The sequence below is a fragment of the Solanum pennellii genome, chromosome 3, assembly GCF_001406875.1.
Source record: "Solanum pennellii chromosome 3, SPENNV200".
In the NCBI taxonomy this organism is placed as follows: Eukaryota; Viridiplantae; Streptophyta; class Magnoliopsida; order Solanales; family Solanaceae; genus Solanum; species Solanum pennellii.
The window spans coordinates 2,646,293-2,658,628 of NC_028639.1; the positions used below are offsets into that span (position 1 = coordinate 2,646,293).

Here is a 12,336-nt window from a genome sequence, read left to right on the forward strand (position 1 = left end):
AAATCGCTGCAATAGCAGCGATTTCTTAAATTTGTTTTTTTAAAAAAAATAAAACAAATCGCTCCAAATGGAGCGATTTTCAAAATAAAAAAATAAATATTTTTTTTAATAAGTCGCTGCTTCTGCAGCGACTTACATTTAATTTTTTTTAAAAAATTGAATAATTTTTTTTAATTTTTTAAAATCATTGGCAGCGATTTTTATTTAGTTTTTTTTTTTTAAAAAAAAAAAAATCAAATCATCGTAAAGGCAGCGATTACACTTAATTTATTTTTTTTTTTTGAAATTTAATTAAATCGCTGCAAAAAAAATTAGCCGATTAAATTTCCTTTTAAAAAAAAAATTAAGTGTAAATCGCTGTAATTTAAACAAAAAATATTTAATTAAAATTGGCTGCCTTAGCGATTTTGCCCAAATTTGATTTGATTTTATTTTATTTTTTAAAAAATAAAGCAAAAAAGAAGAAGTTTAATGTTAGTCGCTGCAAAAGCAGCGACTTCTTAAAAAATTATATATTTTTTTTAATTTTGAAAATCGCTCCACTTGAAACGACTTGTTTAAATTTTATTTTATTTTTTAAAAAGGAAATTTAAGAAATGCTACAGCAGCAATTTTGCTGTTTTGGTAAAAAAAAAAATTTATATGCCCTTTTGACTCCGGATCTTGTTTAAGATAATATTCTATGTTTAAAATTAAATTTGTTGTTTTGTTTATGTATATATTAAATTAATGGCTTTTATTTCTAATGAAGTGGGTTTACTGTTTCGTTATGTATTCTTGTCTTTTAAATATTTTCAAATTAAAGCAGATATCTACGCTAGAACTCACCCATTTATTTTGATTTGATCTTGAGATAAGAAAATGAGGTTTATTAAAAATAATTAATTAAAATATATAAAAATAACACTACACACACATTTAAGATGATAAATATCAAGTTATAAATATACTTTTTAATAATAAACTACTTATAGCATATTATTATTAAGTTATAGCATATCAAGAAAAAATATATTATTCTCATTAATTTTTTTAAATAATAATTAACTTATTTAAATAATTACATTTATTATTCAGTTACCTTTTTTAAACCAATGTATTTAATTAAATTAATTATTTTAAGTTATCTTTTTTAAACAAAACTCTTTAACTAGTGTAAATTAAATTAAATATTATATAGTTACCTTTTTAAAAAAAATTACAAAATAATAGGAATTTTATCATTCCATAATTAATAACTACCCATCAATATCTAAAATAATAACAGTTTTCTTTTTAAAACGGTCACACGTTATTTAAAAAAAAAAATTATATTCCCCAAATATATTGTTCTTCCCTAAATCTTCTTTTTGCACGCCTAACATTTAATCTTCACCAAATTTGGCTAAAAAAACTTCCACTTTTAACATTCTTCTTTATCAATTCTTCCACTTTTGCATTCAAATCTTCTATTTTTGCACTCAAATCTTCATCTTTTGCACTTAAAAAAGCTGTATAATGTCGAAGAGAGGCAATGAAACCCCGCGAAAAAGTAGAAGGTTGAAGCAAGATCCGAGGAATTTCATGCTCCATCTTTCAACATTTTGTCACAAACACAAACTCAGTCTTCATCTGCAAAAGACAAATCAAAAATGAAAAAAAAAAACAAACAGCCAAAGAAAATCGAGATGAAGAGAAAAGGGAAAGAAAAGCAAACCGTAGTAATCAATTATCACACCAATCTTCATTTTAATTACACATCAAAAGAAAATTACTATTACGTAATATTTAGTATCAGAAACACATCGTAATTGTATCACGAAAAATACATCAAATCAACATCTGCTATATAACAGAAATAAAAAAAACCGACACATTCCATACATGACAACAAAAAAATATATATAATTACAACCAATAATTTATACTTAAAACATAACAAATCATAAAAACTAACCTGATGAATTCCATTTGCCACCATGTTTAATTAAAATTGACACAATTTTCTCCATCAAATCAAATCTAAACGTTTTCAACGTCAAATTTTAATTATTTTTCAAAAAAAAAAAATGTATCAATATTCAAATAATCCTCACTTTCTGGAAAAAAATCAAACAATGCACGTTTAAGGAAAGAAGATAACAGATTAGAGTTTTTTAAGGATTAAAATCATAATTTATTAGCATTTAAAACGAATCGAGACATTTATGGTGTCTATCTATAATTAAAATATTTTCAAATCCCTTATAATGTGCACATTAGTTATCAGTTAATAATAATAACTAATTTCACGCACATTATCTAATTTTAATTAATCCATTTTAATTTTTTTACTATCTAATTTTACAAAATTAAAATTAACATTATTTTCTTTTAAAAAAATGCTATAACTTGATATATTAAATGTTATAGAATGAAAATCAAACTCTTATGCCATTTAATATATCAAGTTATAACATTTTTTAAAAAGAAAATAATGTTAATTTTAGTTTTGTAAAATAAGATAGTAAAAAAAATTAAAATGGATTAATTAAAATTAGATAATGTGCGTGAAATTAGTTATTATTATTAACTGATAACTAATGTGCACATTTTAAGGGATTTGAAAATATTTTAATTATAGATAGACACCATAAATGTCTCAATTCGTTATAAATGCTAATAAGTTATGATTTTAATCCTTAAAAAACTCTAATCTGTTATCTTCTTTCCTTAAACGTGCACTGTTTGATTTTTTTTCAGAAAGTGAGGATTATTCTTATATTTGAATATTGATATATTTTTTCATTTTTTTTTTTGAAAAATAATTAAAATTTGACGTTGAAAACGTTTAGATTTGATTTGATGGAGAAAATTGTGTCAATTTTAATTAAACATGGTGGCAAATGGAATTCATCAGGTTAGTTTTTATTTATGATTTGTTATGTTTTAAGTATGAATTATTGGTTGTAATTATATTTTTTTTTTGTTGTCATGTATGGAATGTGTCGTTTTTTTTATTTCTGTTATATTTCAGATGTTGATTTGATGTATTTTTTGTGATACAATTACGATGTGTTTCTGATACTAAATATTACGTAATAGTAATTTTCTTTTGATGTGTAATTAAAATGAAGATTGGTGTGATAATTGATTACTACGGTTTGCTTTTTTTTCCCTTTTCTCTTCTTCTCGATTTCCTTTGGCTGTTTTTTTTTTTTTCCATTTTTGATTTTTCTGTTCTAGATTTGTCTTTTGCAGATGAAGACTGAGTTTGTGTTTGTGACAAAATGTTGAAAGATGGAATATGAAATTCCTTGGATCTTGCTTCATCATTCAACCTTTTACTTTTTCGCGGGGTTTCATTGCCTCTCTTCAACATTATACAGTTTTTTGAGTACAAAAGATGAAGATATGAGTGCAAAAATGGAAGATTTGAGTGCAAAAGTGAAAGAATTGGTGAAGAAGAATTTTAAAAGTGGAAGTTTTTTGAGCCAAATTTGGTGAAGATTAAATGTTAGGCGTGCAAAAAGAAGATTTGGGGAAGAACAATATATTTGGGGAATATAATTTTTTTTTAAAAATAACGTGTGACAGTTTTAAAAAGAAAACTGTTATTATTTTAGATATTGATGGGTAGTTATTAATTATGGAATGATAAAATTCCTATTATTTTGTAATTTTTTTTAAAAAGGTAACTATATAATGTTTAATTTAATTTACACTAGTTAAAGAGTTTTGTTTAAAAAAGATAACTTAAAATAATTAATTTAATTAAATACATGATTTAAAAAAGGTAACTGAATAATAAATGTAATTATTTAAATAAGTTAATTATTATTTAAAAAAATTAATGAGAACAATATATTTTTTCTTGATATGCTATAACTTGATAATAATATGCTATAAGTAGTTTATTATTAAAATCATCTTAAATGTGTGTGTAGTGTTATTTTCATTATATAAAATGCTATATACCTAATTTACACCAAAATTATTTGAGGCCCTCACGCCCATCTAATAGTTCGAGTTAGAAATAAAAGATAAAAATATTCAATTGATCGTCTTTATAAATTACAATTGCATAAATTATATTACATATTACACTTCATCGATTTTTAAATACTCTTCACAAAGATCCATTTTTCCGACTGTTATTGCATGTAAGGTTGAAAAGTGAAAACATTATATTCACTTATATGGGATTGGGGTTTCATAAAAGTCAAAAATACTACTTTGAGGAGAAGAAGTTGTTGTTGAGGGATTTTATCACATGAAAAAGAGTTGTTTTGGTTAAATTTTGCATTATAAGAGAAAAAATTGTCAGAGGAAAAAAATAATAATCATTAAAAAAAAAGGAATTATATATAAGTAGCAATCAAAAGACAATTGATTAACAAATTACAATGTCAACACTACCAAATGTCGTAATACATAAATATGCTTTTTAACTTGACTTCGATTTATATTTATGTTCTTCAATTTTGGGTGTGCACAAGTAGACACTTAAACTTGTATAAAGTTGATCAAATAGACACACATGTCATGCATGTAATTCTACGTGTTATTTTTTGTCTTATATGATGTCTTACATGTATTGTGTCATATAGGACTCATGTGTTGGAATATAGAAGGAACAAAATTATTTGATCAAGTTGGATTGAAGGTATTGTAATTATTATTATTATTATTATTAATATATATAAAACAACAGTATTAAAATAAGCTGGCCCCATAGGGGGAAATTATACTAATAATGTCACCTTCAGTGTTGATAATTTTGTGGAATATATATAGAAAAAATGTGTGGTTATCAACCAAATTCCTTGTAGCATAATGTTTATTATGCAATATATGGCTTTCCTAAGGGCTGATGTATACAAAAAAGTCAATAGTTTTTTTTATAAGGTAATATAAACAAAAACAAAAATTAGTGAGCAATAATTATTAGGATTACGTAATTTTAATTACAAGAGGATCCAGTGAAAGATTTTTCTTCTTCATTTGCTCAATCAACTAAATCTGACTTAAGATTTATTAAAAAATATTAAAAGTAAACTAATAAAGCTACTTCAATGTCAAAATTTTATCCGTGTAATCACTATTACATTAGATTATATTAATTTATCATTATTAAGTGAATAATATACAAAAATAGTTACTTCTATGATTTAGTAAAGAGTGAATACGTAAGACTTGTGTCACACACATATATCATAAAAAAAAATTTTAGCTAGGCTGATCGTAATCTTGGGAAATCTATAAGACTCCCTAAATCACATTCAACACAATTTTATTAATGAGTGATAGTTTAAATGTATTCTTATGCTCCCAATAAATAAGGTATGAAGGTAAAAGAAAAAACGAAAAAAGTGATAGTTTAGGCGTGTTTTTAACACATACAAAGTTATTTGCATCCTCTTTATATAATAGCTACAACTCCACCATTCAAGCTTTCGATCCCACGACACATTTAAGTGAAGCAGGAGGGAGGTAATAATTCAGAGATCTTAAGTAGCAAACAAAACAGGCTGTTAAATCTCCTCCTTAAAAAGAAAGTGCATATAGTCAACAAAACTGTTAGTAATACTTCTAAATTAGAAAATTTTAGCAAACAAGAATATTGGTTTTAGTTTCAAGAAAAAATATAACTTAGTTTATGCTGTTACTACCTCTTTGATGTCTACTGCTTTTAGTAGCCCTTTTTAAAACAAAAATACTATCGTATAGGCTTGTTTTATCCTAAAATTACCAACGAAACTGTAATCGAGATGTTAAAATTAAATTAGTCTCTTAACATATGTTTAAGATTTTAGGTTGAACATACATTGCAAATAAGCAATTGGAAAGTTGGAGATGATAAAGTTCTACAGCAACAAGCTCTGCGACGGTGGGAGGCTATGCAAATTGGGAATATGTCACCTACAGCAGTGGGAAGAAGACTTGGGCAGATGAAATAGAAGAGGAGAATGTGCGCACAAAATCGCAAGGGTCGGTATGGGAGAAAGTATCTAATGCAGGGTTCAAGCTAGAATACATTTCTCCTATACAAACTGGAGAGGCACCTATAGTAGAAATCAAACTTGAGGATATAGGTTCGGAGTTGGAATTCTGGAAAAATATTGTGGTATTTTATGTACTAGGGGCTCATCGCCCTTTCGCTGTGACTAAAGGGTATGGGCCAAACATGGAATAAACAAAATGTTGATGTTGAAGAATGGGATTACCCTTCTTCGTTTGGTTCGGTTTGATACAGCTGCAGGGAAGAATGAAGTGATACAAGGGGGCATTATCATTTTGATAACAAGCCATTTATAGTAAAGGCATGGGATGCGGATATGGAGTTTACAAGGACAGAGTGGTATACTGTCCTGATTTGGGTGAAGTTCATGGATTGGAATGCAAATATTGGAGTGCTTAAGGGCTCAGCAAGATAGGATGTTTGGTGGGGAAACCATTAATGGTAGATCAGAATACTGAGAAGAAAATTGGGTGAAAACCATGCTCGAATTTTGATAGCAGTGGAATTGGATGCCAAATTCCCAGAGAAAATTACTTTCAGGAACGAAAAGGGTACTCTAATGGAGCAAAGGGTGGTGTATGATTGGAAACCAACCTCTGTACATATGTAAGAAGTAGGGGCATGCTGAAGGAGATTGCAGGAAAAAGCTAACCCCTCCACCAGTGATCCAGAATGCTGAAAACACCAAGGCGAGGGAAAACCAGGGAGAGAGTTCGTTGAAAGAGCAGCGAACAATAGGTGCAAAGGTTGTAAATCAGAAAATGAACAAGCAGGGTTAACCAAAATTCACTGAATTTGCAAGAGCAAAGTCAAGGGGATATGAACAAGCAAACAAACCAAAGTGAACAAGCGGCACCAACTGAAGAGTGGGTTACACCACAAAGAGTTGGCAAGACTACTCAACAACATACAAAGCAGCATAAAGTGACTGATTCAAACACATTTCAGCCTTTACATCAGGTTGGGACTAGCGCAAAGAGTATAATTGAGACGGCTAGTACTGGGAGAGGTCAAACCATAACCCTGTCTGGGAATGGTTAACATATTATGATGGAATGTTAGAGGCTTAAATGGCCTGAATAAGCAGAAAGAGGTTGCTCTTCTCTGCAACACTGAAAAAGTGGGTCTAGTAGGCTTACTACAGACCAAAATAAAGAAGAACAAGGTGGAGCAAGTAGCGAGAAAATTGTTTGGGGGTTGGCACTACTTAACCAACCTAGGTTATCATTATAATGGGAGAGTTTGGCTCACTTGGAGACCTGATCAATACCAGGTGATGCCTATCAGTATGACTGCTCAGGTAATCACTTGCGAGGTGACTTTCCGACAGAAGCAATTGAAGTTCATGCTTTCAGTGGTGTATGCATTTAATACTAAGGAAGAAAGAAAGGATCTATGGAACTACCAAGAGAATTTATCTCAAGGGTGTCAAATGCCTTGGATGATTCTAGGGGACTTTAACTCAGTCCTTAAGGATGAAGACAAAATAGGAGGGAATCCAGTGCTTTGGTCAGAAGTGATTCATTTCCAAAATCGTGTGAATAATTGCTCACCAGTCGAAATGCCCCAACAAGGAAACAAGTACACTTGGGATGACAAGAGTAGTGACCCAAGAATCTTTTCAAAGATAGATTGGGTATGCACTAAAGGAGAATGGTTGGCTTCTATGCCCACATCTATGGTGAGGTTCTTGCCTGAAGGAATCAGAGATCATTGCCCAGCCAGAGTATCACTAATAGAAGAAAGATCTAGGAGAAGGAAATCATTTCAATTATGTAATCAGTCATTGTCACAAATGGATGGTAAGTTAATATTGAAGGTTCCAAAATGTTGAAAGTTGTTAAGAAATTGAAAATGTTGAAGAAAGCGCTCAGGAATCTAAATACTTGCCACTTAAGGAATATCATTGATGAAGCAAATGAAGATAGGGTGTCACTTAAGAAGGCTCAAGAAAAATTGCAGTAAGAGCCCACAAGAGCAGACCTCCAGGAGGATGATAGGATAAAATATCATAAACTTCTATGTTCATCTTATTTAGCCGAGCTATTCCTCCAGCAAAGAAGTAAAGTAAATTGGTTAAAACTGAGAGATTACTTCTATTCAGTGATCAAGTACTGGGGACTAAAACAAGCCACATCTCGGTTGAAGGATGAGAAGGGCGTGCGGAAATCTGATCCAGATGACATTGCAAAAAAAAATAATTTGAAAATGGTAACTTTGTCTATTCCCCAAAAGTCAGTACACTGATGTACATTGCAAAACTCTTTGTATCGTACATGAGAATTTACTTGGGAGGAAGAGTAATGCAAGAGTTAAGACTTTTCAGAGTTTCATCATAATTGGCAATACTAACTACTGAACATAAGGAGAGATTAATGTTGCTTTATATGATGAAAATGTCAAGAATGCCATATTTTCGATAGATAGTACAAAGAATCCTGGATCAGATGGGTACGGGAGTGGATCTTTTAAAGCAGCCTAGGCCATCATAGGGGGTGAAATCTCGGATGTTGTGCTAGAATTCTTTCATAATGGCAAATTATTGAGGCAGATCAATTAGACTATATTGCACTGATTTCCAAAGTTTGTGCTCCAGAATATGGAAATCAATTTAGACCCATCTCTTGTTGTAATGTGATCTATAAGAGCATATGAAAGATGATATGTAGCAGGTTGAAGGATGCAATTTAACTACCTGGTGGTAGATAACCAATCGGCTTTTATGCAGGTTAGATCCATGGTACATAATGTCTTGATTTGCCACGACCTATTAAAAACACTATAAGTGGAAGACATCCCCGCAGTGCCTAATGAAAATAGACCTCAAAAAAGCCTATAACATGGTTAGCTCGGAGATTTTGGAGGAGGCTCTAAAGGTTATGGGTTTCCAAGGGAGTTCACTCAGAAAATCATGACTTGTGTTGCATCTCCTATGTTCACAGTAAAGGTGAATGGAGAAGGATCTGGCTATTTTAGAGGATAAAGGGGGTGAGACAAGGAGATCCCATGTCATGGAGTACCTTTCAAGGATCCTAAAAAGTGTAAGGTCATTGCCAGACTTTAAGTTTCATCCCATGTGTAAGCAAGTCAAGTTGACACATTTGATATTTGTTGATGTCGTATGGTGTTTTGTAAAGGGGAAGTAAAATCCGTGAACAAAATGTTTGAAGGACTGGCCACTTAAGTTAGCTCACATGATTAGAGGCGATTATGGAGAAGTCCAGCATTTTTACAGCAGGGATGACTGAGACTAAGGAAGCACTACTCAATAGAACTGGATTTACACTTGGCTTTTTTCCAATCAGATTTGTCCTCCAAGAAGTGGTCGAAGATGGAATGTCATCAACAGATTGCCAAAATAACCCAGCGGATAACTGTCACTTATTCGAAGAAGTTATCATACGCAGGAAGGTTACAAGTGATAACATCAGTCATATTCTCGATACATAACTTCTGGGAATCTGTCTTTATACTACCCCCATAGTGTTGTCAAAGAGGTGGATAAAATTTGTAGGGCCTACTTATGGGAAAGTACTAGAGATAAAAGACGAATAACCTTGGTCTCCACACTAAACATAAAAGACGAATAGCCTTGGTCTCGTGGGAGAAGGTCTGCATACCTACGAAGTACGGGGGGCTCAACATTAAAGGTTGCCATGACTGGAATGTTGCTTCGGTCGGAAGCTGTTAGGGCAATTAATCGAGCATAAAGAATCTTTGTGGGTCAAGTGGGTACACGTCGTCTATATGAAATCAGATGATAATATTTGGTCTCATATTGCTCCTCCAAACAGTAGTTGGTACTGGAAGAAACTAAATGGATTGAAGAATGAAATAAAGCATTAAAACGCTTTGGAGAACTCTTTGGAAGACGCTGCATCGATTTGGAATAGAATAGCACAACCAAGGCACAAGTTTATATTGTGGTTAGCTACACTGGGCAGACTCCTTACGAAGGAAATTTAATAAAGATGCACATTAAGGTTGAAAAAGGAGAGTGTTGTCTTTGTGACACACATGAGGTTGAGACAACAGTCCATTTATTTGGTCATGTATGGACGCAGAAGGTAAATGAAGCAATCATGCAGTGACTCACATACAGATAGAAGCAACTGGAAATGATCGGGTACTACAGGAAATCAAAAGAAAGCATTGAAGTAAAGCAAAGAAAGAAATAATTGCTGCTCTATGGGGGCTATGGTATATCACACTTGGAGAGCAAAGAATTGGAAAATATATAGAGCAGTAAATGTACAAAAGGAGCAAGTTATAACACAGATCAAAAAGGAATTCATAGACAGGATAGCTAGATTTGGGAATCAAAAAAACTGTATACATGTAAGAGTTCTATTCAAACTTTAACTGGTAACTAGTTGTGAGGAGAAGAGAATAGACGAGGAATCAATGTTATCAAAGGCGCGCTTAAGCCCTGAAGCGAGGCTCGAAACGGGTTGAGTGCTTCGCCTCGCTTTATGTGCGCTTTGCTTTATGTGCGCTTCAGTGTCGTCATCAAGGTTCTAAGGCAAACATTTCCTTGTCAATAAGCCTCGTATGAAGAAGTGACACTGAATAATGATATTTCACTATATCGTCAACTTTTTTTCAATTTCTTTGGTCATATTTTTGTCATTCATGTTATTAGTCTTAGACTAAACATAAATATTTGTATCTTTTCTCCCTTTGCGCCTTTTTTCATTAAAGCCCACACTTTATTTTCGCTTTACGCTTAAAGCCCTCACAGACCTTAGAGCTTTTTTGTGTTCTTCGCCTTGATAACACTGCTAGGAATGTTGTGCAGTTAGGTGATCAAAGTTGTAATTCTCGTTTGTTATCAATGTCATTATGGTAATGTTCACAGATGTTACAAAAAAAAACTTCCTAGTCTTCCTAACTTTGTTCACGTTAATTTGTGAGTCATTTGGTCCAACGAATAAGGAAACCAATAATGCTCCTTTTTCTTGGTATTGAGTCAAACCACAAGTTTAAATAGAAATAACAGCTAACAAAGATGGTCGAACAAATAAGTTTTCTTTTTTTGTTAAATTATGGGGTTTAAGCAGTAGATATCCAATTTGATAAATGTCAGTGGCAGCAGTGAATGTATCGAGAAAAAGACTAATGAACAAGCTATAGCAATGTTCATAGTACCAAATTGACATGCCAGTTTATAGTAATCATCAATCTAGATTGGAGGTTATTGGATTAAATACATCCTTTAGTTGCCAATTATTTCTTATCTTGTGTCTCTTCTTCTATCTTTTCTTTTGTTACCGCATCGATTGTGATACCCCTTGTAATACAGATTACCTCAAGGCTATTCATTCACGAACTTCAAAGTATTGATGGATCGTTCACAAGGATGGAGGCTGTTGAACACGTATGGATGACGAGGGGGGAGTTTCATGCCTTGCATGGGAACATATGCACCTTAAAGCAGCTCCCAATTGGGCAACACCATGCTTGGATGATAGCTTGGAGCGTGGGAGGCCTAATGAAGTGAGGAAGAGGAATTGAAGATGTGCTCCATTCGGCGAGAGGACAGCCACTTCGGCGACTCACCAAACCCCTTTTGGCAAGAGTCCCAAGGTCGCCAACTGGTCCAAGGAGCTACATAAGGGAAAGCTGACCATTCGGCGAGATGGAGGCCATTGGCGCATCGCCAAATGGATTGAGTGATGGTCCCCAGACCGCCCAAAGTTCAAGTAGCTCCCCAGCCAAGTCAAGGAGCAGAGTTCCTCGCCGAGTCCATTGGGCGCATCTCCCATTTCGGATCATTTTTGGGCCCATTTATGTAATAAGTCCCAAGTCCTAACACTATAAATAGGTGTCTTAGGGTTCATTTTAGGAAGACTGATTTTGAATATTGATAAATGATAAATTTAACTCCTTATGTGAGTGCAGAAAGCTTGGTAAGCTTTTGTCGAACATTGTTCAAAAACGAGGGTTGCTTGGGATATCGATTCCCTTGAGCTCTTTGTAAGAGTTGGGTGCTTGATTGTGGATTAATCAATTGAGGTCTTTACGTTTAATATACCTTTAGGTTGCTTTTGATTTTCTTTTCATGTGTCTATCTATTTATCCGTATTTGGTACCTGTTAGGAGCTAGATTGGAGGTTATTGGATTTAATACATCCTTTAGTTTCCAATTGTTACTTATCTTGTGTCTTTTCATCTATCTTTTCTTTTGTTTCAGCATCCATTGTGATTCCCCTTGTGAGAAACGCAGCAATAATATTTCACTTTATACTCATTAAGAGCCAATTTCATTTCTTTAACTCACAGCCATAGGACAACCTAGAGTTTCCCATATAAATTGATGATTACAAACAATTGCTCATTAACAACACACATAGAAT

The 12,336-nt window shown here is 32.4% G+C and overlaps 1 long non-coding RNA gene across 1 annotated transcript; it reads left to right on the forward strand.

Annotated features, from left to right (window-relative positions):
* Positions 1-5,260: 5,260 nt before the first annotated feature.
* LOC107012452 lies at positions 5,261-12,035 on the forward strand. Its single transcript, XR_001456041.2, has 2 exons — positions 5,261-10,318; positions 11,283-12,035. It is a non-coding gene; the product is annotated as an uncharacterized LOC107012452 (long non-coding RNA).
* The last annotated feature ends 301 nt before the right edge of the window (positions 12,036-12,336 follow it).